Here is a 24,555-nt window from a genome sequence, read left to right as displayed (position 1 = left end):
CTACCAACCAACTGAAGCTGAAGCTGAGCTGGATCACGCTTCCTTGAGAAAACGACCAACTCTGTTTTCTCCGTAGAGAAATCGATGCCCAGCTTTAAAGCCCAAATTGATAAATTATCCAAGCTATCTTGCAATGGTTGTTGTAAATTTATAGCTTTTGGTCCTGTGGCAGAAACCACCCCATCATCTGCAAGTTGTCTTAGAGTGCATGGGCTGACAATACAATTATCAATGTCATTCACGTAAAAATTATAGAGAAGGGGGCTTAGACAAGAGCCTTGTGGGAGGCCCATGTAACTTATTCTGAGTGTCGCCAAATCGCCATATGAAAAATGCATGTGCTTTTCTGACAATAAATTGTACAAATAATTATTTAATATCGGTGAAAGACCACATTGATGTAGCTTCTCCGAGAGAACATCAATGGAGACTGAGTCGAATGCTCCTTTTATGTCTAAGAACACAGACGCCATTTGTTCTTTTTTTGCGTAAGCGAGTTGGATTTCTGACGAAAGTAGCGCCAGACAATCATTCGTTCCCTTTCCCCTCCGAAAACCAAACTGGGTATCTGATAGCAAGCCGTTCGCCTCAACCCAATTGTCGAGACGTCGTAGGATAATTTTTTCCAACAATTTCCTGATACAGGATAGCATTGCAATCGGTCGATACGAGTTATGATCGGAGGCTGGCTTTCCCGGTTTTGGAATAGCGATAACTCTCACTTGTCTCCAGTCGTGCGGCACAATGTTCTGCTCAAGAAGCTTATTGAATAAATTCAACAAGCGTCTTTTTGCTAGGTCAGGCAGATTCTTCACCAAGTTGAATTTAATTCTGTCTAGTCCCGGAGCATTATTGTTGCATGAGAGGAGTGCAATTGAGAATTCCATCATTGTCAAAGGCGAATCTATGAAATCGTTACTTGTGGGAGCATCGCGAGTGATTTTCTGCGCAGGAGCAGAGTCGGGACAAATTTTCTTGGCGAAATTAAATATCCAACGATTCGAAAAATCTTCGCTTTCATTAGTCACGTTTCGATTCCTCATTCTTCTGGCTGTGTTCCAAAGAGTACTCATTGATGTTTCTCTTGACAAGCCATCAACGAAGCGTCTCCAATAACTAGACTTTTTGGCACGACGTATACTGTCAAATTTGTTTTGCAAAATGAAATAATTTTCAAAGTTCTCACGTATACCCCCTTTCTGTTTCATAATTTCTTTGTAGGCAACTTGTTTAGCTTCATATGCATCAGAGCACTCTTTGTCCCACCAAGGATTAGGCGGGCGTCTATTTATTGTCATTCCAGGATTGCATTTCGTTTGGGCTTGTTCTGCTGCTTCAATAATTAAACCCGCTAAGAATTCATATTCTTCGGTAGGGGGTAGCTCTTCTGTAGAAGCAAGAGAAGTGGAAATTAATGTTTCGTATGTTTTCCAATCAATATTTCGTGTTAAGTCATAAGGAACATTGATTGAATTCGTAAGGCCTAATTCACTGTTAATTGAAACAACGATTGGCAAATGATCGCTACCGTGAGGATCAGGTACAACCTTCCACGTGCAATCTAACCGAAGTGATGTCGAGCACAGAGACAGATCTAATGCACTTGGACGTGCAGGAGGTCTGGGGATGCGTGTTGTTTCGCCAGTATTTAAAACTGTCATATTAAATTCGTCACACACATTGTATATCAAAGAGGATCGATTATCATTGTAGAGGGAACCCCACAATACTCCGTGCGAGTTGAAGTCTCCCAGTATCAGACGCGGAGCAGCCATGGATTCCACTACCTCAAAAATTTGATGTTGTCCAATTTGAACTTTGGGAGGTATATATATAGAAGCGATAGACATGTCTTTGCCTTTAATGTTCGTTTGGACAGCTACAGCCTCAATGCCCGCAAACAAGGGGATGTTAATTCTATAGAAAGAATAGCACTTTTTAATTCCTAGAAGCACTCCTCCATACGGGGTGTCTCGGTCTAGGCGAATAATGTTGAAATCATTTAAGTTGAAATTAATGTTTGAGGTAAGCCATGTTTCACATAGAGCAAAAGCATCGCATTTTAAATTATGCAGTAAAATTTTTAAGGAATCAATTTTAGGTATGATACTTCTGCAATTCCACTGTAAAACAGTGATGGAATCTTTCATTGGAGGAGGTGAATTACCCATTGAAAGATACAATCGCTGCAAGGATGGGCCATTGAGCAATCAGCTGCTCTAAAAATGTTCTAATTGTTGGGAGGAAAGCTGAAAGTATACTCTTTAGTGGTTCAGAAATATTGAATGCTTTAAAAATCCAATCAATAATTTCAGAAAATTTCAATAATCCTACCCCCGGCTGAGGCTCAGAGGAAGTCGAAATTTTATTATTTCCAGTAATGGTGTTCTGTTTGGATTGTACGTTCCCAAAACCGGGCGGAATTGATTTCGGTTTTGAATCGGAATTTTTCGGTTTTGGGCGCAGTTTATCTATTGGTGGAGAAATTTTAAGGCCCTTTCTTGGCAGCTTGGGAAAAGAAGACTGTTTTCTTTTTCTGGAATTTCCGGGTAAAACAAATGATGTACCTTCGCACGCTCCGTCAGAGTCAGACTGTTCCGAAAATAGAGATGTGTAAGTGTTTTCTAAGAAAATGGGTTTAGGGGTAGCATTTTTCAACATTTCTGCATAGGAGCGCTTAGACCTCTCCTTCAAGGATCGTTTAATTTTATCCTCACGCAATTTATAAATGGGGCATGCAGGGAACTCATGTGAGTTTTCTCCGCACATTAAACATTTTTCTGAATTTTCATTGCATGTATCCTCTTGATGAAAACCCCCACATTTGCCACACCGTGCCTTATTGGAACAATAAGTGGCTGTGTGGCCAAGCTGTTTGCAATTAAGGCAATTCATTACACGAGGAATAAAAAGGCGAACAGGGAGACGAATCTTATCGATAATGACATAGTTGGGCAGCGCAGACCCAGCGAAAGTCACTCGAAATGAGTCAGACAGTCGATAAACTTTTTTATCTCCTTCGTGTGATACTGAATGCAATTGCTTGCATTCAAGTATTTTTACGTCTTTAAGTATGGTGTCTTTGAAACGACCAACCCCATGCTTAATTATGTCATCAACAGTCAAACTCGATTCTGTGATGACCCCATCAATTTCAATTTCCTTTGAAGGAATATACGCTCTATACTCACGCGTAAAAAGCTCGCAAGAAGCAATTGCATTGGCTTGTTTGAGACTACCAACGACAATGCGTATTTTATCTTTATTGACTTTGACGATCTCTTTTACATCCGAGAATCGCGAAGTCAAATCTTTAGAAATTTGAATAATATTTAGCGCCTTTACTTTACGCCTAATAAATACAATCCATGGTCCCGTTGACGACTCTGGGTAAATTTTAATTCTAGTCGGATTTACATTTTCAGCATAAGGCTTAGGGGGAGGGTCTGTTACTCGTTCTCCCATCTCTTCATCCATTTTACCTAGCAAGAAAAACTATCACAAAAAGGAATGAAAAATATACCTGTTATACCTGTAGACCACACCTCATGTGTTACGTTGTAAACTCGGTGCCCGTTGTTTGACAATGTGACACTTGCTGTCCTTCTTCGTCGCGTTGCTTCTTCAGTAGAGAAATAGGCCTACCTGCAACACTTCAAAACTCTCTCCGGTTAAGCTGCTCGTCGGTATCACCACCACAAGCGCGCTCTCTCCGTTTCCACCACGGTGGTAGACAAATGTGTCTACCTGTGGCTTGCTGCGAAAATCCCACTGTCGATACGGCACTTTTCGGTGCCACTTGTTTTCCTTATTCGTCGTACCACTTCTGCGGTAGACGAATAGAGCAAATGGGTCTACCTGTGACGCTTCCCCTCTCGTCGATTAGAATTGCCCGACGACACCAATACAATATATTTTTTCTGTGTGTACAGGCACGATCACTGTCGATTTCTGCCACCGCGGTAGGCAAATTCGTCTACCCGCGGTTTGCTGTCAAAACACCGAGGATGCCGTTGACCACGCCTCCGACGTATCAACTGTCGACTCACACTTAACAAACTGGTCTCTCTCTCTCTCTCCCACAAAAACGCATACAGCGTCTCGCACTCCGTCACTCTCTCGAGAACAAAACCTTCCACCTGGAGGCACAACCGTCTCGGCCGGTTGCAAAAACTGTTATGATTGGAATGTATTTGGCAAGCCTCAATGAGTGTGTTGCGATAAAAGCGATATTGGATAAAAACGCGCTATGTAACGAAAATGTGTACTAGCGTGGCTAGAAACCGTTTAACAATATGAAATCGCTTGGTTCGAGACAACAGCTCGTTTTGAGCCTGCCAACCCTTGCCATACACCGTACAATTGTGCGATCTTGTAGCACTTTTGGAGGATTGTCTTTTTTTGCACAATTATGATACGCCATACAAATTTTGTTATCAATACACGCTTATGCCACGTATGAGTACGACTTCTATTTAAATTTTTAGCAACATCTCTCAATATAGTCAATAACTTCGTAATAGTTGAGAGATTTATACAGAATAGATAGAAGCATAAGTTGTTTTCTCAGAATTGTACTACCACTTATATGTTTCAAGATATTCAACCTCAAAGTTTAAAAATCTTTTTTCTCGATTTCTATCCTAAATGGTGCTTGTCATAAGATAGCACAATAGTAACGAGCTGTCAATACAGTCAAACTCATCATTTAAATGAATGGACGACAATAGTGATCCTCAATTTATTGGAATTTTTTTGCATATCAGAATAACCCTAGCTATGTTTTTAGTAAAACAGAAGGATCTCTCAAAATAGGTATTGTCCCCTAAGACATAATAATATTAAGCTATGTGTAGTTTTAGTGAACAGTTAAAATCTCTACAAAATGTTCACCCAGAACCACTGTGCATTGTCGTATTATATCATTAACATGCCGACAAATCTATTAACAGAATAGCAAATCCCCTTGCAAAACAAAAAAAAAAAACAAAACATCTGCGATGGCTCAATCTCCGTTCAAACAGACGGTTCCGAATTTCCAATTATGTTCTGCTGATTGTCATCCACCATCCCACGCAAAAACCAGTGTCCGATCCGATTCGCCAGCATCACAAAACTCCACGAGGACTTGTTCCCGCAAAAAGCCAGAGGACGCGGACTATGAACTCCGTCAACTTTTCTGTTTTGCGAAATGGAAATTCGATGTTCCCTCCGAACGCTCGAAAAGATTTCAAGTGGGTGATAGGTATTTCCTATTGCCACTCATCGCAGCCAAATGGGCATCGGATGGAATCGGATTACACAATCGCGCCAAAAAGCCGGACACTGCGTGGGATCGCCGCACTTCTGTTACTGTTTGTTGGGTGGGGTAATTTATTTCGGCCCATTGCAATGTGGGATGAACATTTAGAATCGAGAGTGTCGAGAATTTACGAAATTTGGAAAATAATCGGATTGCTTTGGTTTTGGGGAAGCTTGTGCGGCAAAGCACTGTAACTAATGTTATTTAAAAGTATTACTTGCACGTGTACCATGGTTAGAAATTTATAACTTAAAAGCATTTAAGATAGCTTTAAAGGTATGTAATCTAAATTATTTGCTCGACTGTTTCTGTGTTGAAATTATGTGAGAATATTGTGACCTGGATCCTTTGGTAAATGAGCTAGGAATGAATGTATAATGTATACTCAGTTCGGTACCTCTGTTCCGAAAGCCCGTCTTAACTCATTTCACACAATTACAACCAGCAGCAGCTCCTTAACTCTATCCTTTTTATGCTGGTTGGTAAACGTTGCGGTTTGCGAATAATTAAACAATTAGCTGTAGTCTTTTGCCGACACTATACTCTAATAATATACAGTAAGCACCTGAGTCAAGTGCCTAGCTTACAAAAGCTCAAACTAATTACTACCTCTCAGCTTCTCTTCCCAGTCTTACTAATTCTTCGTTAGCTGTTTTTGTTCCGTCGCCTGTGAAAGATATACTGAAGCTAAGGTAAACAGTAATTATCTTAAGCATGTAGGTTTTAACCAACGTTATACGTTGGTTAAAACCATGTTTTCAATGCCAAATAGAACATGTTGGTTTCGGGATCATGATTAAATGAAATTGCGCTAAAATTGGTATCAGCAGCCTTGAAGTAGTAACATAAAAAATCGGGTTTGAAAAATGTAAAATACTCGCGTTTGATCAGAACAAAAACACGAGTACAACGCACCCTTATTCATCCTACCATTTGATCTAATGCGTTGAGTAGAGATAGCAGATACTACTCTAACTGATGTATTGAAATGGGTGGAATGAATACATGAGCTAAGATGAATTAGGGCACAGTAACCCTAGATGTCACTAAACGATATAAAGAACGTCTTTCTGTAGAAAGAAGTTGTATTGCCGTTTCTTCTGTAGATAGACCTACGCGCAAATTTTTGAAGCAGCAAAATAAATATCCTAACGTCAAACAAATAGACAGCAAATAAATAAACCGCACAATCCCAGAGAGTGCGTTCAATGTTGTTTTTGTTAGTCACCGAAACCACCAATCTATGGTAGATACGATGTGAGCAACTTTTCGTGCGACAAAATTATTTTGCTGTGAGTTTATTTAGGGGTAAAACTCGCAATAGACTGTGTAGGAACAAGGGCGACTCAACCTTAGGAAGGAAAAAAAGAATCTTCGTCGAAGCGAAAAAAGTAGAATAATGTCAACCATTTTGTAAACAAAGTGAATCTAAAGGGCGAACACGAAATTATTGCGACACATTCAACAGGGCGTAACTTTTTTACCATTGGGTAAAAATCAACCAAATTTTGCACACTTTCTCATTGATGTGAATTGTTTACATGCTGTCAAACTCGAAGTCGTGTTTTTCGATTCAAAGAAATTGGAGGTGAACCAACGCGAGTCGAGAGAACAAAATCTTTCCAAACACCTGGAATTTCCTGACCTGTCGCACCGGCAGTTGGGAAAAAATGTTGAACATTCACCATTCAACCGTCTCCAGAGTGTTGAAGCGGTTCCAGGTGCGGTTGACGTTGGACCACGGCAAAGGAGCTGGAAGAAAACCGGGACCGGAGAACAAAAAGACGGAGGGAAAGGTGAAGCGGATGATTAAAGCAAATCCCAACGTCTCAAGCCGTGGTTTGGCTAAAAAGATCGGCATGTCGCAGAGCTACGTCCAGAATGCAAAGCAAAGAGAGCTGGACTACATACATACAAGGTACAGAACTTCCCAAACTGCGATGAGCGACAACAATCGACGGCTAAAACTCGGGCACGGAAGCTCTACGAGAAGATGCTGACAAAATATGGCTGCTGTGTGATGGACGACGAAACGTATATAAAAGCCAATTTTAAGCAAATTCCGGGGTTGGAGTTTTTCACCGGCAAGAGCAAGTTCTATGTGGACGACAAATTTAAGAAGATGAAAATGTCGAAGTTCGCCTCCAAATATCTCATTTGGTCTGCTCTTGCGGATTGATGAGTGAGCCTTTCGTGACAAAGGGCACAGTAAATGGCGAGATCTACAAATCTGAGTGCCTCGAGAAGCGCCTTTTGCCGTTCATGCATCAGCACGACGAAGCTGCCCTATTTTGGCCAGATTTGGCATCATGCCACTATTCTAAAAGTGTCCTGGAGTGGTATGAGGCCAATTCTGTCCATTTTGTTCCAAAGGACATAAATCCGCCAAACTGTCCGGACCTGCGCCCGGTGGAGCAGTACTGGGCAATGATGAAACGGGAACTTCGGAATAGCAAGAAGACAGTCAAAGACGAGAAGGACATGTTAAGAAAATGGAAAAAACTGAGAAACTGGTACCGGATGACACTGTAAAGACTTTGATGGAGGGCATCAAGTGAAAATGCGTTCAATTTTACACTCAAGGCTCCATCGATTAACTTTTCTTTTGATTTTTGAAGTAAATATATGTATAAAACTACCCTAAAATTTTGGTTTGATTTTAAACATTATAAGAAAATTGGCATGATATTTTCGGTGTCGCAATAATTTTGTGTTCGCCCTTTATACATAGATCATAGCTACAAACTAATCCAGACCGCCCAAAAAATTAAAGTTTGTAAAAATGCGCTGCTGGAAGCTATTTACTGGCAACTTCTCACAAAACACCCGTTTGATGTGGCGGATGAGGAAACATATTGCTTCTAAAAGTTCAAGCACCATTCTGGAAAGGTTGAAAAGATTCACCTGCACAACTAAGACGCAACTACAAAGTGAAATTTTCTGAAAAGTATCTTGTATGGCAAGTTATATGTTCTTGTGGATTCAAATTTCAGACATTCGTAACCACAGTTACCATTTTCTGAAATTTGTGAAACAATACATGTAAAGAAAATAAGACCATTTCCATTGTTTGAATCGTTGTCTTTCATTGATAAGTTTTCAATAATATTCCCACTATTCACAAAAGTAATAATCTGTCCTTGATGGGGTCAAGACACTTTTCTGTCGTGTTACACATGTAGGAATATTTCGTAAGCCTATATATATATCTTCTTAGTGGAGAAAATTTATGGTAAAAACAAATTTTTCTCTACTAAGGAGAAAATTGTTTAAAACTACCATTGCGCGCTAAACGACACAAAATCTAAAACTAAATGAGTTATGGAATTTACGTTTCGACTTTATCTCTTCAGAATACGACACTAACACTAAGCTAGCGCCGGATTGACGCTAGCTCCTTAGTCCTGTCACTAAGTTGGTGTCGGATTCTGATGAGACGAAGTCAAATTCCAGAACTAATTTAAGATAAATCTGCAAAACCGATAAAATCAGATTATATCACATTATTAAGGTCTCTAAGCAATATATTTATTCTACAGAAATTTTATTCATATCATGAATGGTTTTCGATTTATTGACATTTTAATGCGTCTGAAACGCTAAGTTCCATTTTGTTTCATTACAGGCACGTAGCCAGAGGGGGGGCTAGGGGGCTAAAGCCCCTCCCGAAATTTTTTTAAAAATAAATTTATAAAACCGGCTACTTTTAACAAAATTTGTTCCTGATTTGGTTTGAACACATTATTGAGAAAAAGTTAAAGAAGGCTATTTATAACCACCAAAGGCAATGGTCACGAAATTCAGTGTACTTTATGCTTTTGCTCGAGCCAGTGCGAAGCGAACGACAAAAATAGTAACTTTTATATTGTCTTGTCTGAAGAATAAACTGTTACTATAATTGTTGCTGTAGTAATCTATCGAGATCAGTGAGTAGCAGAAGCAAGAAGTGTTGCTCCAGCCAAATACGGTGATTATAAAATTATTGATGATTCGCATAGGACCGAGCATTAATAATGTGGAACATTTCCTGAAGGTGTAAATGGAGGTTAGACTTTCGGAAGCCGCCTTTATCGAGTTCTACCATGTCAGGCATTTAGCGCTCAACAAATTAGCACAGACGAAACCATTCATTTCGATCAACTTAAAACACATGGTTGTGTGTGAGAATGCTATAACTAAAATCCTCCTATATATGGACGATGAGAAAATCAATGTTCCGCTACAGGATCGGATACCGCTTACTCGCAGATTAATGTCACATTTGGGAGAAATCAGATATTCGCGAACATAAAGACAGCAACTACGATGATGACAGGGAAATGTACAATAGCGAGATAGAAAAGAACAACTCCCCCCCCAAGACATAGTTGGTGAGGAAAAAAATATTTCCTCGCCTCGTAAACAGGTGTCCACGTGCAATGACTAAGCGCTTGCGCGAGATCTGCCAGACAAATATTTAAACTCGTTATATTAATTTTGCTGTTTACATAAGGAAATATATAACAGACCCACGATCCCGTTTGTTATTTTTAAACGATAAGTTTTTGAATTACACACAATTTTGAATTTCTGTATTAGGTGAGCGCACACTGTGCACTCTGTACTCTGTACTGTGCTACACAAAAAGTATTTCAATTTGTCTGAGAACGATGCAGCCGAGAAGACAATTTTTTTCGCGTCATTTTAACGCAATACCATTTTTATTGACGCTTCATTTCATTTTACGAGTAATTCGTTCCGTACTAATACACTGTTAATCCATAAATCCGTGATATCTGCAAAAAACGTGTAAAATAAAATTATTTTAAAAGTGGACGCGTCAAAAAGTGGTAAAACAATAGGCAATCACGAAGGGCGGCTAGAATGTTGGAACTGATTGAATCTATAAGCCAATAAGTTTGGATAAGTGTTTCGATTTCATGTCTTCAGTATGTGACAGTCTTTCGTTCTGTTTTTGCTCGTCATGGAATAAAATGAGAGAGATAATCTTAAATAAGAGAGAAAAGAGAGGAAAAAAACCAACCAATCGAAATCGATTCAAGATCACTCTTCTATCTTTTATCTTTTGTACACTCACCACGAGTGCTTTCGGAATTGCGCTCTGATCTTCTCATTTCGTCGTCGTTATCCGTACAACTTTGATGCGTTAGGTGCAACAACTTTAATTGAAACTTTTTCCCAAATAGTGGTAAAACATACCAGTAATCAGACAAACATTACAACTTTCTTCAAGAAGTTATACATCTCTTCCAATTTTGATGATGATTGTAAAAAAATCAAGAGCTATTTATTTTTATTCAAGAATAAACCAATTACTGAGCAGATGAGTGTCCATATATTTGTTTAACGAATTGATAAAAAGTTTCGCTATAGTTTCACAGGAAACGGATAATTTGCTGTAATTTAAAAACAGACAACTCTAAAAGAAAGCCTCTTTGGCAAATTGGATGTAAGTGCGATGTGTTCTCTTCCATGTGTCGGAAGCAAGTGATGCTGAAATTATTAAGCTTATAAGTTTAAAGTTTCTAGTTATTTTGGTGGTGTCATCAATGTTATATTTACCAAATTTTACGTAAATTAGAAGCATTCGTTAATCAGTGCTATCTAATTTTCTTTCGATTAGTGAACAAGTTTTGAGCAGTTTCGCTCAGTAGATTAAATTCTGGGTAGTTTCCATTAGTAGATTAAATCATTGAAATATATATATTTTACATTGTCCAAAAACCCATGAATTCCGAAATTAAACCATCAAATGTTAAATAATATTAACAATTAACATTTACTTAATTTAGGTAATCTCCTCAAGTTCCAACGGTTTTGCAAGATCGCTGAAAGTCAATAAAGCTAAGGTTCTTATTCTTGCTTTGTAGTGAAATCAGTAGTTTTTTTGCACTCACTTTACATTTTGACTTTTATTATAGTTCCAGGGACCTAGGAAAATCAGTCTACGATATTTTTAATTCGTAAGTCCAATGATATAAAAGTATCTAAAAAGAATCTACTTAAATAGATAAATAAATAGATAGTTATTCTCACTTGCCTGATAATATTGATAATATTGAGTAAAATGAAAAAAAACCTGAGTTAATCCACCTGAATTGTGCAATTGTGTCTTTCTCATTGTCCAAACTACGATTCCATGGCATGGCGGATCAAGGAGGAAGATCCGGGGGGTCCGGACGCTGCCGAAAATTTTCAACGTGTTAAAAAAATTTAAAATAGTTTTAAATTTAAAGTAGCAACCCCTCATTGCATACTCCTATTTAAGCCTTTATGGGTCAAAAAATTAGGTTGACGATTTTTAGAGTGATTGCATAACCATTCTATATGAAAAAGGCAAAAATATGCCTGTCCAAAAAAGTCAATTTTTGTCAAATTTTTTTTTCGAGATTTCATCAAATCTCAACGTTTCATGCATTTTAAAGTTATTTGGCATCTAAAATGCAAATTCGATTTTGAAATTTTCCCTTTGAGAATTTTTCATTTCAGTTTGTATGGGAAGTTGCTGTGTGGTCGCACTCTTCAACCCGTAACTCCGGAACCGGAAGTCCAATCAATAAAAAATTCAATAGCGGTCGATGGGAAGGTTGTACCTTTCATTTGTGCAAATCGGTCCAGCCATCTCTGAGGTGACATATTTTTCCACATACACACATACACTCACACTTACATACACAAACATTTTCCGATCTCGACGAACTGAGTCATATGACACTTGGCTCTCTCGGCCGGAATTAGGTTGACGATTTTAAGAATGATTGCATAAACTTTCTATATGAGAAAGGCAAAACATGTGTTTTTCTCAGGATTGTTATGATCACGACATAATCAGTATCATTTAAATTAAAAATTTCATAAAGTTGAGTAAACGCAAACTTCGGATGAAGTCACAGAACTAGTAATAATAGCAAGACGCCTGATCACGAAAATAGGAGATAAACCTATTTTCAGCATCTACAAATCGCCTGCCTTATCAGAATATTTGAAGCAAATTTCGACATTTACTTTGTGCGGACATCCTTTGCAACCGTAAACTTGGATTTCACATTGATATATTCCTATCCATGGAGAAAACCTTGACGTTGGTTTCGTTCTCTTGATTAGCAAATGCGTGTAAAGTTTCGTGAGACGGGTTTTTGGATATTTTTCTACTCATTCCAATTTAGCATCTTCTACACCTTGTAAACGTGTAATCTAGAATGCGTAGCATTTTCAAGTAGCCCTAAATACTTTGAACTCTTGAATATTCATTTTTGTAACTAGAGAAATTTCTAAATTAATAATAATCAAATTCGTCGATGCACTATAGCATTTCTTGTAACAGACATCATACTTTTAGGGTTTTTTAGTGTCTATTGTCTTAGTTTTGGAATAGTTTTCACTTTTCATAATTACGTTCAGTTTCCAGTGACTATCTCAAGTCATCAGCATTAATACATTTATGCAATAATTTTTAAGCCCCTCCCGAAACAAAATCTTGGCTACGGACCTGTTTCATTAGCCGACAATATTGCGTGACAACAGTTCTGTAGTTTAGAATTCAGAAGAGTTTTGCCTGTAGATTTTTTTTTTTCAATTTTTGGGGGGTTTCCCAATGATCTGTCACGTTACAACCAAAACCTGTCACGTGTGTATTTTTATTCAAGGAAGTCACGACAGTCGTACACAAATCATCGTTGACCTAGATATAATAGTATTTGCAGGAAATTTCATGTTAATTTTGAAAAAAATATTGTTCTTGCTGAAGAAACGTAAATAGCTTATGAAATGGTCATAATTTCGCGAAATAATGCTTTTTGTTGAAAGTAACTTGAAATCTTTTTCATAAGCATTTTGTATTGCAATAACATTTAACAGATCATTTTAGATGTATTTTCTATAAATAAATCCTTTAAGGATTTTACAAATAAAATAAATTTTAAAAATTTGTTTGAAGTTTTTGTTAATTTTATTTTATTGTTGTCTTATCCAATGTTAAAACTATTCCTTTTATCATTTTATTATTAGGAAAACTTCTGATAGTTGAAGTAGAAATAAGAAGTTTGCGTATTTTCACGATTTTGTCGAAAGAAAATCCAAGCATAACCCATCCCCTAGGTTGATGGGTTTGACAGTATTGCAAGCATATTGCATATTTCGCGCATCAGTTTTAAAAAACCTCTGACAGACAATTGTCTTAAGATGGTTATTGCATTAGGACTCGATAGTTGTGCATTGACGGGCCCGAGAAGGCTAATGGGCCTTTTGGCCTTTTAACCGAGGCCTGGAGGGTTAAGTCTCTTATACCATTCGACTCACTTCGTCGAGTTCGGTAAATGTCTGTGTGTGTGTGCGTATGTGTGTGTATGTATGTGACCAACCAATGCACATCGGTTACTCGGCGATGCACTCTATGCTATGCTGGTATGACTCATCGCACTCTGGGACGCACCGCAGCTAGCACTATGGAAGCCCTTGATCCCCCTGCCACAGTCGAGCCATTGCAGCCAGCGTTCACCAGTCGTCCCGGTCCTGTGTGAAGGAGTGATGAAGGGGTCTTCCAAATCGATACCAACGGCAAGTACGAACCTGATTTTGTTAATGCAAGCATTGATCAGCTCCTCGCTTCCAGTCAATCTCGGCATTCAGACCTACAAATATATTACCAGAATGCCGGCGGTATGAATTCAGGAATCGACGGTTATTTGATAGCAAGTTCGGATCAATGCTTCGACATAATCGCCCTCACAGAGACGTGGCTTAGCGATAGCACTCTGTCAGTGCAAGCATTTGGTGCCAACTACGATGTTTTCCGTACTGATCGCAGCTCACACAACAGTCTCAAGGCTACCGGCGGCGGGGTACTTGTGGCTATCCATCGTCGATTGAAAGCGCAACTGATTGACGATACTTTGGGGGTCTGTGTCGAGCAGGTGTGGGTGCGAATCAAACTGGCTGGCAACGCACTTTTTCTTTGCGTGGCTTATCTTCCACCGGACCACACTCGCGATTCGACATTGATTGATTCACATACTGAGTCACTGGAACGGATTTCCGCTCAAGCAAGCCCGGTTGATGAGATCCTGATTGTTGGTGATTTCAATTTCTCCGGATTAAAGTGGCGCTCTGCTTCCGACGGATTTATGTTCGCTGATCCCAAACTGTCATTTTTTCATGATGGTATCACCAGTTTGCTTGAATGCTACAGTCTAAATCTGCTGCGCCAAACGAATAATGTGGTGAACGAGAACAACAGAATCCTTGCTCTCTGTTTTTCGAGCAAATCTGACTACGTGCCAAATGTTACCGCAGCACCATTCCCTCTGGTAAAGACTGTTAGACACCACCCTCCCCTGCATATAGTGCTTGAAGCGATTCGAGTGACGCATGACTGCAATGCTTCTGACACCGTCAACTAAAATTTTAGAAAATCCGACTATAATAGGATTATTGACTTCCTGTCGAATATCCACTGGACTGAAATTCTCGACAATGATGATGTCAACGTTGCAGTGCAGACCTTCTCCAATGTTATGAGCTATGTACCCAAAAGAAGTGGCCTTCAATCTAAGCACCCAGCGTGGCACACTGCCGAGCTGAGACGGTTAAAAGCGACTAAAAGAGCCGCTCTGAAGAAGTACTCCAAGTTTGGGGGTTACGTGCTGCGACACCACTACGTTCATTTTAACCAAGTCTATAAAAAGACATCGAAGCGTTGCCATGCCGATTACTTGCGAAACGTGCAACGCAAGTTGAAGTCCGAACCTAAAACATTCTGGAAGCATGTAAACGAGCAAAGAAAGGAATCCGGGTTGCTTTCAACGATGAGCTATGGAGAACGTATGAGCTCTAGTTTACAGGAGATTTGCCAACTATTCTCTGAAAAGTTCGCGAGTGTTTTCTCCAACGAGAAACTGACACCGACCCAGGTTTCACGCGCGGCTCTTAATATACCTCAATCATACCAGTCTTTGAGCTCTATCAATATCGACAATAATATGGTACAACTGGCGATTAGGAAAATGAAGGCTTCAACCTCGTCAGGCCCAGATGGTATACCAACTATTATTCTAAAAAAAAACTCTGCCGGTCTAATTGAACCTCTTTGTCATCTGTTTCAATTGTCGCTAACAACCGGAGTATTTCCCGAACTCTGGAAATCCTCCTTCATGTTTCCAGTTCACAAAAAGGTGATAAAAAGGTAGTTGACAACTACCGTGGTATTACAACGCTAAGCGCAGTTCCTAAGCTGTTTGAAATAGCTGTGTTGGAACCCATCTCAAACCACTGCAAACAGTATATCTCCGAGACTCAGCATGGATTTATGCCGAAACGTTCAACATCTACGAATCTTCTGTCGTTCACAACATATGTTACAGATGCCGGCCTTCAAACTGACGTTATCTACACGGACCTTTCAGCTGCTTTTGACAAGATTAATCACGCTATTGCAGTGGCAAAGTTGGATAGACTTGGCTTTGGTACTAATATTCTCCGTTGGATGCAATCGTATCTCAGCGATCGTCGTCTAGCAGTCACGATAGGTGATTGTGTATCCGAAGAGTTCTTTTCTTCATCTGGTATTCCGCAAGGCAGCCATCTCGGTCCATTGATTTTTCTTCTGTATTTCAACGACGTTAACTTTTGTTTAGAAGGACCACGGTTGTCTTTCGCCGACGACCTCAAGTTATACCATAGGATCAGGAATACTGATGATGCAACTTTCCTTCGACGCCAACTGGTAACCTTTGCGGAATGGTGCGAGTTCAACCGAATGACCCCAAACCCCAAGAAATGTACGGTCATTACATTCATCGAGGAAAAAACGCCAATTCGATTCGATTACTGTCTAGCTGAATCCACGATTGACAGAGCGAATTGTGTCAAAGATCTCGGAGTTTTTCTCGATGAACAACAGTCGTTTAAACAGCATATCAGCTATATTGTCGCAAGGGCATCACGCTGTTTGGGGTTCATAATGAGAATATTTAAGCTCTGGAATATTGTTCAGTTGTGTGGAACCCTCATTATCTTAACGGTGTCCATCGAATTGAGACAGTACAGCGCAGATTTGTTCGGTTTGCCCTTCGTCGATTGCCTTGGAGCAACCCTCACCAGCTGCCAAGTTACGAAAGCCGGAGTTTGCTTATTGGGCTCGATACATTGCAAGTGCGGCGGGATCTATTCCATGCTATGACGATTCCAGATATTTTGCAAGATCGAGTTGACTGCCCCGTTCTTCTCAGTGCGATAAATATGAATGTTCACCCTCACGCCCTTCGCAATAATTTATTCCTCCGATTACCTCTTCGCCGGACTAACTACCCGAGCAAATACTCATGGGTTCAAACACCACATAGCCCCTTGAAAAGACCTTAAATATGGTCCGTGACAAAATTCACAACCATCAAGATACCATAAAATGGTCTCAATAACCCATAAATACACTATCATATGGTATTTTATATGGGATTTACTGGACCATGGTGATGGTATTTTCATGGTTTGAACCCATTTCAAACACCAATGTCAAACCCCATGATCATGGGGGTATTATGCTCGGGTATGGAGTAAACGGTGCCATCATGGGTTTGCAGCGGACCTTCAACAGAGTGTCAAGCGAGTTCGATCTTCACATTCCACGTAGCAGATTACAATTAGACTTTTTAAATAGATTAGGAAATTATCATTAGGACCACACTGTGTCTGTTGATATCAATTATAAATAAATAAATAAATAGCTGTCCAAACCGATCAAAGTTAGTTTCAAATAAAAGGTACAACATGCCTATAAGCTGCTGTTGAATTTCATTCAATTCCGACTTTCGGTTCCGGAATTACGGAATGAAGAGAACAACCGCGCATGTAATTCCCATATAAATGGGAGTCAACATGTTATCTAAAAGGTGCAAAACTTCTTAAAATGTGTTCTAAATTGCTGGGATTTATAGCTTCAGCTCACTGATATCCAATCAAACTCACATTGACTTCGGCGGAAGCGGAAGCTTCGGGAAGTGGCTAAGGTTCTGAATAGAATGCACATCTGCTTCTCAGAAATGACTTACTTGATTTTCTCAAATTTAGCCTCAAATGAGACCCACAACATCCCTATTGATAGCCATAAAATTCCATTGGAATCGGAGTTCTGGTTTCTGTGTTACAACTTGAAGTATGCGGTCCGATGCGAATTTCCCATATAAACCGGAATGATCATAATATCCGAATGATGCGAAACCAATTGAAATGAGATCTAAATTACTTGAAATTGTATTCTGATCACTAACTGCAAATCAATGACTTTCTGAGCACATTGAGAACTGTTGAGAAATTTGGAAGATCCGAGGGAATAGCAAAGCCTCAAAATTAGATTCACACCTGTTTCTCATATATTGCTGACTCGATTCTTACAATCTTCTTAAACGAAGGATAAGTAATCACATTGATTGCTACCGAATTGAATTTGAAAGAAATATTTGTTCCGAAGTTATGGGTAAAACATGGGTCTTTCTCCTATAGAAAGGTTATTCCATCACTATGAAAATCGACATTTTAAAAGAAGCCCAGAAGGCCAAAACTCTTTTATGTGCGTATGTGTGTGTATTTTTTTTTTTATTTTTTTTTTTTTTACAATGGAGAAGACCTTTATGTCCTAGCCCAGTACACGTGCTATTGGTAGGGTCCAATCTACCGCACGGGGTGCACTGGGGGCGTGTCGGACTCGAATGGTGACCAGCCATTAATACCGACTAAACTCCATTGGGCTCCGCCATCATTCCTCCCAGGAACTACCTCTCGGTATTACTTCTGGGGGGATGGCTGTACTAAGTGTACTCATTCACTCTCACTCACGCGTTCATACATCCTGTATGAGGCTTACTTGGGTGCTCTCTCAATCGCACTTTGATTCACTCTCAAACACTCCCACATGAGGCTGACTTTTGTGCTCACCTTTTACGTTCCATGCGAGGCTGACTTGTGTGCTCACCTTACTCATTCCTTGCTAGGCTTACTTTTGTGCTCGCCCTACCCATCCATGTGAGGCTGACTTGGGTGCTCACCCTATCACCTGATTCACTCTCAATCGTGCCGCTCTATTGTACCTTTGTCACTCCCTCTGGCATCCCATGTGGGACATTTTTCTTAGGCCCCACTTCTGACATACCATGCGAGGCTGACTTTTGTGCTCACCTTTTTCATTCCTTGCTAGGCTGACTTTTGTGCTAGCCTCTACCAACCTGTGAGGCTGACTTTTATGCTCACCCTTAACATGCAGTGTGAGACTGACTTGGATGCTCACCCTTTCACTCCTCTGCCACGCCATGAGGCATCGATAGCTTAGTTCCAACATACTACGCTACGACCCTCCCGTCTTGGCATGAGGCAGTCCACTTATACGCCTATACACTCACTCTTCTGTCTTGCTTCGGGGTGGCTGGGTTTACCCCTTACGCGGTTGCCATTTGCTGCGCCAACCTGCCTCGGCATGAACAGACCATTCACTCTCTTATTTTGCGCTTGGCCTTTTTTGCTCCAGCTAACCAATCACTAGTTAGCCGTGCCCGTCGTCTGTTGCTCGGTTCGCCAGATTACCTGTAGCCTACTGGCAATCTGGATGGTAGCAGCCGAGACTGCGTTCCACTTCTCCACCGATTGACACATCCTCTGAATAAGGGTATCAGGGGTTGTGTCCCAGCCACAGACGTCAAGCATTGCTCTTCTTTCGACGTCGAACCGATGACATACGAACAGTATGTGTTCGGCAGTTTCATCTACACCTGGGCAGTCCGGGCAGACTGGGACCTCCGCATGCCCGAACCTGTGGAGGTACTGACGGAAACAGCCATGGCCTGACAGGAATTGTGTCAGGTGGAAGTGAACTTCCCCATGGGGTCTTCCCACCCAGCTCGATATGCTAGGTATCAGCCGGTGAGTCCACCTACCTTTCGAGGAGTTGTCCCACTCACGCTGCCATCTGGCGACCGAGGTCGCCCTGGTGCGCTCGCGGGCTCCCCTATTTCCACGTAGCTCAAAGCACTCCTCATCTTCCCGAATGACCAGCCCGACTGGCATCATGCTCGCTATCACGCAGGATGCATCGTGTGATACCGTGCGGTAGGCAGATACCACTCTGAGGCACATCACGCGGTAGGTGCTCTCCAGTTTCTGTAGGTAACTGGTTACCCTCAGTGCTCTTGACCATGACGGGCCGCCGTACCTGAGGATAGATAGGCAACGCCTGCCAGTAACCTACGTCTACTGGCGCACACCTTTGAGCTGTTGGACATCATTCTCGATAGTGCCGCAACAGCAGTCGACGCTCTCTTGCACGTATAGTCGACATGGCTGCCGAAGGTCAGCTTGTCGTCTATAATGACTCCGAGAGACTTCAGACTTCGCTGTGAAGTGATCGCGACTTCTCCCACATGGATAACTGCATGTTGTGCCGACTTGCGGTTGTTGACGATAACTACCTCCGTCTTATGATGAGCGAGCTCCAGGCCTCTCGCGCTCATCCATTCCTCCACCGTGCTAATCGCGTGTTCTGCGGTTAGTTCTACCTCAGGAATTGACTCCCCGTAGACCTCCAAGGTTACGTCGACGATCTTGACCCCAGGAGGGAACTTCAGTCTCAGAACCCCGTCATACATGAGGTTCCATAGCACCGGGCCTAGGATCGAGCCCTGCGGGACTCCGGCGGTAATCGGAACCCTTTTCTGACCGGCATCGGTCTCGTATAGCAGTACGCGGTTTTGGAAGTAACTTTCCAGGATCCGGTACAGACCCACCGGTAGGCTAAGCCGGTGTAACGAGAGCGCGATGGCATCCCAGCTTGCGCTGTTGAATGCGTTCTTCACGTCAAGTGTCACTAACGCACAGTATCGAATACCTCGCCTTTTTCGTTGGATCGCTATCTCGGCAGTATTTATCACTGAGTTGAGAGCGTCCACTGTGGACTTACCCTTCCGAAAGCCAAACTGGTTGCTTGACAGACCGTCCGTACCTTCCGCGTACGGGGTGAGCCTGTTGAGGATGATCCTCTCAAGCAGTTTGCCAGTCGTGTCGAGCAGACAGATTGGTCTGTACGCCGATGGGTCGCCTGGCGGCTTCCCGGGTATGTTTATATGTATGTGACCAACAATCACCCATCAGTTACTCGGAGATGACCGAAACGATTTTCTCAATCTAAGTCTCAAATGAAAGGTATATAGGTTGCTGTTGGATTTGATTCTGCTGCTCCCCCACATATCGCACAACCTCTTCCTACCAAAATGATGGCATCAGCTTAGAGTTAAAAAACTGAATTTTGAAAAATTGTCGACTTTGAATATCCACCCTTCATATATATTAATTGCAACTCTGTCATACTCAACCAATCGTGTTTGGCCCGACCCCAACGTTTTGCTGCTGAGGCTCACTCATCTCGTCTGATCACCATGGTGCGAATAAAAGTAACAGATTCTTTTGTACTTCAAGCAATGCACACTAGTGTTTGTCGTTCGCCTCGCATTGCTTCGGGTAGAGGTATAGAGTAGAGCGACTGTTGTCTTCGAGAGTTGGAAACGTGGCCAAACAATCCGGGTGCTTCGAATCGTAACTCGAAATGTATTTCAGACTTCCATGTTACTCGATCTTACATGGCCAGCGAGCGCGGTGTCTGTCACGAACTCGAGAACCTCTTTCTGGTTCACTGCTAAGCATTACTACAGCTGGTCTATTCTCCGGCATTCGTGCCAAATGTCCAGCCCACTGCAGTCCTCCGATATCAGCATGTTTGTATATATGGAACAACTCACGGTTTATGCGTCTCTTTTTTCCCATGTGCCACCAAATAGTGAACGCAAAATTTATCTTTCAAGCACGTCGAGTACTCGACAGTTTGCTTCGTTCAACGCCCGTACATCATGGCCATGCAGCGCAATAGGGAGTAGCAACAATATGTATAGAGTAAGTTTTATGCATGTTTGTATGCTACGGGATGCAGCCGCAGCACACCTTTTTGACTAACGGCTAGAATCGTCACTACATGTCACAAATGTTTTAAGATGTATTGATTCAAAACAGATACAACACAAATCTTGAGGACTGTTTGTAAATAGATATGATGGAATTACATTGCTATTAAATGTATCCGCTGAACTGTCGGTTCGTGTGGCGCTGGATTTCCGTTTGGGGAAACTTATCATTTTGCTTTACCGGCTTGGGGTGGAGGATAATCCGAACGAGCATTGCGTTGCTCTCCAGTTAATAATTGCCTTTTACGATTCCCAACATCTCCGCATAGGGTTATACATTATTCTAATACTAACAAAAAAACTACAAGGGGCAGCCCTATGGGGTTGCACGAACTGTAGACGTAGGACTATACTACTTAATGTAAAATATTTATTTTCTTAGTACTTAGTGTGTGGGAAAAAAACACCCGGACCGGTGAAGAAAAATCAAATTTTAGACAATATAATCATATCTCATGTGTAGAACAAGCTTTCTAGTTGCTCTCAAACAGATCCTAAAAGTTCAAACACCCATGGATAACCCCAAGTTTGTAGATGTGTTTCGATGTCACAGGATTGTAAAATGGTTAATATTACGTCATGAAAATTCAATTCTTCCGTGACAATTTTTTTTGCCTGCAAAATGACCTGTGTGTATGCAAAGCTCATGATTTGTTGGGATATTAGCATTGATCGGAAAATGCTTTCCAACGCTGCGCATTGCATACATACAGGACATTTTGCAGGTCACCAGAAGCTGTTCATTTTAACACCGCCACATGTTCATTTTACCCACTCGCTATAAACATGTCTCATTTTTGGACATGTTTAGAAATCAAGAATCATGTTTGAAAAAATGTGTTTATGACGAAGTATTTTTACCAGATATGTACAAAACATGTCTAACAAGAAACATAAGGTGATTGTAATATCTCATTCACTTATTAGTTAGAAAATAATGACTTTGCTTAACGTGTTCATTTTACCGCCAGTTCCCCTACCTACCAACACATTGACGCCAAACATTGAACCCAAGCGTACAATGCAAAATGAGTCAACGCTGATGATGATGGGTAGAACAAAAGAGACAACTAGTACCACCACTATTAGCGCATTTCACCAAAATTGTACGCGGCCTTTCCCGATTGAAAGGAACGGCCACGCTTAGCCCATCTGTCATAATATCGTGATTTTGCATAGCGAAGGGCTGAATGATAACACATAATTTTGTTCCAAAAAACAGCCCTGCGTTATGCAACACTTTGTGCAGGTTGATTATACCAGTTGCAAGTGGGGCCAAATTCACCAAGTTCCGTAAAATTCCTATTAAATTACAGAAAAAAAATTGCTTAAAATTGCTTAGATGAGCTAAACTAATTAATCAAATCCTGTTTTAAAAACTATCCTTGCGTTTAAACCAAAATGGGAAGCTTATTACTACCACTACATTACTTAATTTCAAGCGCAAGTAGCAAATACATGTGCTAGTTAAACCAAAAATTTACTGGCAACATTACAGCGGCATTTAGGACGCTGTTGGAGCGGTCGCCTGTTGGACGACACAGGGCAGCGTCCCTCCACAGCCAGTGTAACGGACTTCCAGCTCAGCTACACTGGTTGTAAAAAACAGAGCGCAGTGATCTGCTTCGCCAGCCGTTCAACAGGGAACTGAGCGTGTCTGGCCAAGTCCGTTCTTTAAATAGTCGATGATGACGTCATTCATAGAAGCGTTGCGCGCTAGGTATACCAATCCGTCGTACAGGGCTTGGGAAGCGCTATCTTCTGTGTGTTAATGCGCGATATTTTGACAAGGTTGTATATTCTTTAATTTTTTAATGCTATGATATCAAAAATCTTTGGGTTTATCTATTGGAATCTATTCTTAGAAGTATTTCGGGGCGATTTGTGCAAAAAATTTGAAAATTTATCGTGAGATGGCTGAATTATATGCGTTTAAAATTGGACCACTTTTCGTTACATACCATTTTTGTAGAATTTGCAGAGTGCACCCCCATATCGAAAACAAAGACGTAGTCCTACGTCAAAAATCCGCCAACATCACTGTCGTCGTTAGATTGGTTCCAATAAAAAGTCCTGCTCAAATCCCTAACTAATTGCAAAGTACCGTTGCCGAAGTAGAGCGCAGTCGTTGTTGTCCCGACAGGTTGGGACAACCACACTCGCCGCAAGCGATCATGGAAGTCACCGCAGTGCTCTTCCCAGGGGGAATTCCACAGTGAGGACGGTTGGTGTTCGGTTCCTTGAGTTTTAGCCGCGGATGCGAGAACGCTGTTTTACAGTTAGCTGTCCCACTTCGGCGAACCAACACTACACACACGAGTACCCGAACCACAGGTCGGCGCTTTTCGACTGTGATTTTCACCGTCGCACATGCGCACTTCACCGCACTGGTTTTTGTGGCGGGAAATTGTCCTATTCGGGTCGTCCGTTCGATGCCGTCACAATCTAAAATTTAACGATGGCCGCCTTCTGCGCTCCACCAAAACAAATATCAATCGCCTCCTCGCTTAGCTGTCATCAATGAGCAGCATAACTATCGCAAACGTATTTTCGCAAGAGGAGAGCGGTAAAATAACCAAATCCTATGCTAATCATACACAAATCTCGACAAACATATGATTACGGCTTAAAAACCAACTGTCAAAATTCTCTTTGAAACGAAATTCCGAACAAACCGTTACTGGCTAAACACAGTTCATAGCAGTTAATGAAAGAGAAAACTTTTCTCTTTTGTTTACTACCAACATATGTGATTGACAAGTAACGATTTGTCTGGAATTTCCTTCCAATGAGAATTTTGACAGTTGGCTTTTAAGTCGTAATCATATGTTTGGCGAGAAATGTTCAACGTAACTTTCTACACCTAACTGCACGCACAAGACCGTTCACAAACGCGAAAATGAACGCGAAAAAAATATTACTTAATCTGAGCGGTAAAGAATAGTGGTGAACATGATGTTGTGTAAACAAATACACTCTACAGAGTGTATACACAAAAAATAGTATAGTTCACCCCAGTGCTAAATTGTAACCCTGGCGGGTTACATAGTATAAATATTAAGTTGTGCATTTTTAACTTGTTAAATTTCGACTGTCTAACGATCTACGCAGCTCGTGTCTTCAACAAAGTTGTTCATCATATCATGACCATGCGGATGACAATCATTTTTAGTATAAACTTTGTTATTTCGTGGTGTTAGTGTGTACACAACATACTGCATTTTAGAATTCAAATGATTTAGTGAAACTCATGTCTTCAGC

At 41.0% G+C, this 24,555-nt stretch overlaps 1 protein-coding gene across 3 annotated transcripts in view; it reads left to right on the top strand.

Moving 5' to 3' along the window:
• The window catches only part of LOC131684172 (uncharacterized), a 925,699-nt gene that overhangs the window by 600,010 nt on the left and 301,134 nt on the right, over window positions 1–24,555 (top strand). The window lies entirely within an intron of this gene.

This window comes from Topomyia yanbarensis, chromosome 2 (assembly GCF_030247195.1).
Source record: "Topomyia yanbarensis strain Yona2022 chromosome 2, ASM3024719v1, whole genome shotgun sequence".
Classification (NCBI taxonomy): domain Eukaryota; kingdom Metazoa; phylum Arthropoda; class Insecta; order Diptera; family Culicidae; genus Topomyia; species Topomyia yanbarensis.
This window is presented reverse-complemented; position numbering and strand designations above follow the sequence as displayed.